The sequence below is a fragment of the Schistocerca americana genome, chromosome 1, assembly GCF_021461395.2.
Source record: "Schistocerca americana isolate TAMUIC-IGC-003095 chromosome 1, iqSchAmer2.1, whole genome shotgun sequence".
In the NCBI taxonomy this organism is placed as follows: Eukaryota; Metazoa; Arthropoda; class Insecta; order Orthoptera; family Acrididae; genus Schistocerca; species Schistocerca americana.
The window spans coordinates 1257667130-1257672323 of NC_060119.1; the positions used below are offsets into that span (position 1 = coordinate 1257667130).

General features: G+C 41.8%; 1 non-coding gene across 1 annotated transcript; it reads left to right on the forward strand.

Annotated features, from left to right (window-relative positions):
• Positions 1–1511: 1511 nt before the first annotated feature.
• Trnas-cga lies at positions 1512–1586 on the forward strand. The gene has a single exon. It is a non-coding gene; the product is annotated as a tRNA-Ser (tRNA).
• Positions 1587–5194: the final 3608 nt, after the last annotated feature.

Below are 5194 nucleotides of genomic sequence, written 5' to 3' on the forward strand. Positions count from 1 at the left end.
GAGCAGACGCGATGTTGTAAAAAGTACAGATTTTAAGTCCCATAGTGCTTGGAGTCATTTTGAACACACATCAATTCTGGTGCAAAAGAGGTAATAAAGTGACGAAATAATATCTGTGTTCGGGATTTTTCTTTTTTTCTTTGAAGAAGAAGAAGAAGAAGAAGGAAATGCCATCATGTTAATGTACTGGAACTCTGGCCACAAAACGGAACAGGAATGCTGCTGCTTGGGACTGCAGTGAGTTACAATATGTTTCTGTTTTTTCTAAGCTGTATGTGGTTTGTTGATATGGAAACGAGGAACAACAGGAGAAAATCTGGTAATTCATTGTCGGACAATATCGGGTATGTAATGCTCCAGAGGACGTATTGAAAAAATTTGTGATGCATTTAGAAAATTCTAACAGGAACCTTACAACTGAAAATTGATACACAAGCTAACTCCTTTCTAAATATTTGCTGCAGAAGACTGTCACTTGCATTGGTACAATAATGAAGAACAGACGTGGCATTCTTCCAGAATTTCATCCAAACTGAACAAAACAAATTAGAAGTGCAATGTTTGGATTTCAGTAGGATAACACCTTAGTTTCATGTGTTCCTTGTAAAAACAATGCTATAATATTTGCAGAATGAGATTTTTCACTCTGCAGCGGAGTGTGCGCCAATAGGAAACTTCCTGGCAGATTAACACTGTGTGTGAGACAGAGACTCGAACTCGAGACCTTTGCCTTTCGCGGGCAAGTGCTCTACCACCTTAGCTACCCAAGTATGACTCACGTCGCATCCCCACAGCTTTACTTCTTCCAGTACCTCGTCTCCTACCTTCCAAACTTCACAGAAGCTCTCCTGCGAACCTTGCAGAACTAGCACTTCTGAAAGAAAGGATATTGCGGAGACATGGCTAAGCCACAGCCTGGGGGATGTTTCCAGAATGAGCACTTGCCGGCGAAAGGCAAAGGTCCCGAGTTCGAGTTTCGGTCCGGCACACAGTTTTAATCTGCCGGGATGTTTCATATCAGCGCACACTCCGCTGCAGAGTAAAAATCTCATTCTGGAAACATCCTCCAGGCTGTGGCTAAGCCATGTCCCGCAATACCCTTTCTTTCAGGAGTGCTAGTTCTGCAAGGTTCGCATGAGAGCTTCTGTCTTTGGAAGGTAGGAGACTAGGTACTTGCAGAAGTAAAGCTGTGAGGACGGGGCGTGAGTCGTGCTTGGGTAGCTCAGTTGGTACAGCACTTGCCCGCGAAAGGCAAAGGTCCCGAGTTCGAGTCTCGGTCCGGCACACAGTTTTAATCTGCCGGGATGTTTCATATCAGCGCACTCTCCGCTGCAGAGTAAAAATCTCATTCTGGAAACATCCTCCAGGCTGTGGCTAAGCCATGTCTCCGCAATATCCTTTCTTTCAGGAGTGCTAGTTCTGCAAGGTTCGCATGAGAGCTTCTGTCAAGTTTGGAAGGTAGGAGACTACATACTGGCAGAAGTAAAGCTGTGAGGACGGGACGTGAGTCGTGCTTGGGTAGCTCAGTTGGTAGAGCACTTGCCCGCGAAAGGCAAAGGTCCCGAGTTCGAGTCTCGGCCCGGCACACAGTTTTAATCTGCCGGGATGTTTCATATCAGCGCACATTCCGCTGCAGAGTAAAAATCTCATTCTGGAAACATCCTCCAGGCTGTGGCTAAGCCATGTCTCCGCAATATCCTTTCTTTCAGGAGTGCTAGTTCTGCAAGGTTCGCAGGAGAGCTTCTGAAAAGTTTGAATGGTAGGAGACGAGGTACTGGCAGTAGTAAAGCTGTGGGGACGGGGCGTGAGTCGTGCTTGGGTAACTCAGACAGTAGAGCGCTTGCCCTCGAAAGGCAAAGGTCCCGAGTTCGAGTCTCGGTCCGGCACACTGTTTTAATCTGCTCGGAAGAACCTTATGCTATAATAATTTAGTCTGCTGTGCATGACATGGCGACATTGGATGAACAAACACAGGAACCTGAGAGCATAATTGAGTACAACATGACAAAAGGTGGAGTTGACGTTGTAGCTAAACTGTGCGAATGATACTCCATTTCAAGAATTACAAGGTGATGGCCATTGGGTACTTTTTCATTTTTCTGAACATTTCCGGAATTAATTCGTTAGGAAATTGTCTGTGAAAGGTTTTATGAAAGTGAACATATGCGAGAAAAACTGGCTGTATTGTTATTTAAAGAACTAAAAGAGCTAAAGCTTTTGTTATAAAGGTTGAAGATAGTGAATATGAACTGCTTTCTTCAATAAATGTAATAGTTCGTTTAAGAAAAGTTGGTTTTTACTGACAGATGACCATGTTGTAAATTCTACATCGCGATGTTGTAGGCGCGCCTGCCAGAGGGTCAACTGATCATCATAAACAGCGTCATCATCCAGACATGAAGAAACTAACAATATGATACAGTGTATGGGAGCAGAAAATATCAAAAGATATATACGAAATTTTTTATGCCTGCCTCATCATCATATCAATCTTTCAAATTTATCTGATCTATAGACGACAGCAATGTTGCTCCCCCTGTCACCACATCTACCTCTCTCTCTCTCTTTAATGCTTACACGAATGAGGCAACAACATTAAAATACGCATGATGACTCCTTGGTGTTTTTACATATTTTCAGGATTGACGGAGAAGAATCACTGTGTCAATTTGAGATAAGGAACCCTGGTCCAGAAACGACAGAATCGGAAGTTGTACCTGAAAATCATTCTGATACTCCTGACAATGATTTTTTCCTACTGCAACCTGTTCGAATTCCATATTTCGGGACGGTGTAATGCCGATCACAACAAAGAAAAACATGTCCGATGAACATGGCCTCCAAAATCAGTACCTGAAGAGTTATGAGCTCACCTAGGACACCCCACATACATCTACATCGACATCTACATCTACATCTACATCTACATGATTGCTCTGCAATTCACATTTAAGTGCATGGCAGAGGGTTCATCGAACCACAATCATACTATCTCTCTACCATTCCACTCCCGAAGAGAGCGGGAAAAACGAACACCTAAACCTTTCTGTTCGAGCTCTTATTTCTCTTATTTTATTTTGATAATCATTCCTACCTATGTAGGTTGGGCTCAATAAAATATTTTCGCATTCGGAAGGGAAAGTTGGTGACTCAAATTTCGTAAATAGATCTCGCCGCGACGAAAAACGTCTTTGCTTTAATGACTTCCATCCCAACTCGCGTATCATATCTGCCACACTCTCTCCCCTATAACGTGATAATACAAAACGAGCTGCCCTTTTTTGCACCCTTTTGATGTCCTCTGTCAATCCCACCTGATAAGGATCCCACACCGCGCAGCAATATTCTAACACAGGACGAACGAGTGTAGTGTAAGCTGTCTCTTTAGTGGACTTGCATCTTCTAAGTGTCCTGGCAATGAGACGCAACCTTTGGCTCACCTTCCCCACAATATTATCTATGTAGTCCTTCCATCTGAAGTTGTTCGAAATTTTAACACCCAGGTACTTAGTTGAATTGACAGCCTTGAGAATTGTACTATTTATCGAGTAATCGAATTCCAACGGATTTCTTTTGGAACTCATGTCGATCACCTCACACTTTTCGTTATATAGCGTCAACTGCCACCTGCCACACAATACAGCAATCTTTTCTAAATCGCTTTGCAACTGATACTGGTCTTCGGATGACCTTACTGGACGGTAAATTACAGCATCATCTGCGAACAACCTAAGAGAACTGCTCAGATTGTCACACAGGTCATTTACATAGATCAGGAACAGCAGAGGTTCCAGGACGCTTCCCTGGGCAACACCTAATATCACTTCAGTTTTACTCGATGATTTGCCGTCTATTACTACGAACTGCGACTTTCCTGACAGGAAATCACGAATCCAGTCGCACAACTGAGACGATACCCCATAGGCCCGCAGCTTGATTAGAAGTCGCTTGTGAGGAACGGTGTCAAAAGCTTTCCGGAAATCTAGAAACACGGAGTCAACTTGAGATCCCCTGTCGATAGCGGCCATTACTTCGTGCGAATAAAGAGCTATCTGCGTTGCACAACAACGATGTTTTCTGAAACCATGCTGATTACGTATCAATAGGTGTTCCCTTCGCGGTGATTCATATTGTTTGAATACAGTATATGCTCCAAAACCCTACTGCAAACCGACGTCAATGTTATAGGTCTGTAGTTCGATGGATTATAAAGCTATGATGGACACTGGCCGATATCAGTCTTTAAGTCAACAAAAGTCTTCGGAATATGTAGCCAACTCAGGTCGTAAAATGTTACATCGTTTCAGCCATTTTTGGTACGTCTTTCATTAAGTTCGTTTAGCAGAAAATTCTGACATTTCTAAATGAAATTACAGGACTTGAGAGTACAATTGGTTGTGACAGCTCAAGAAATTACTTGGAATGCCGCAAGTGGACAGTATGCTCTCCAGGCAAATATAACACATGATTTAACTAACTGCCAAAATATCAAGAAAAAAATTTTTTAGCTCGACTGTATAAATTAAGAAAATCATTCACATTGCCCTGACTTACTTCACACTAATTTGACAAGACTACATAAGAAAATTTATACTGCTGTTACACACAATATACTCTTCCGACCTATACATCGTGAGATACTGCTAGATTTTGAATAAATATTTTTGTCTCTAATGCCGTTGATATTAGCCAAGGAGCCTCATGTGGCCGAAGCGGTAGTTCTTCATTTTACTATCTGACACGGTCTGCAATACTGAAAAAAATCTGTAGAAGTTTACTTAGCTTGAGAAACCCTATGAACATGTAAAAACGTATGGTTTTAGCTATCTAGCTATTTTTCCAAAATTTCAGAATGTACCAAACTTATATGTTACCAATCGATGTGTGCGTCAAATAATAAATCATTTGGATGGTATTTTAGTGCAAAGCCGCAAAGGAATTGAAATTATGTTGTAAGAGACATGAACAAAGTGATTTAATCTTATGTTGATGTTTAAATACAATAATTCGTGCATTAAAGTTAGAAACTGTGTACATATCCTAACGGTACGGACATTATCCAGTGTATTCGTCTAATATTTGGGAAAGAGAACAGTTACCGACGTCCCACTTACATCACACGTAATTTCAAACCTCTCTGAAACTTTTATTTGCTGACATCCGTCCGAAATTATGAAAGCAAGAAAGTTTATCG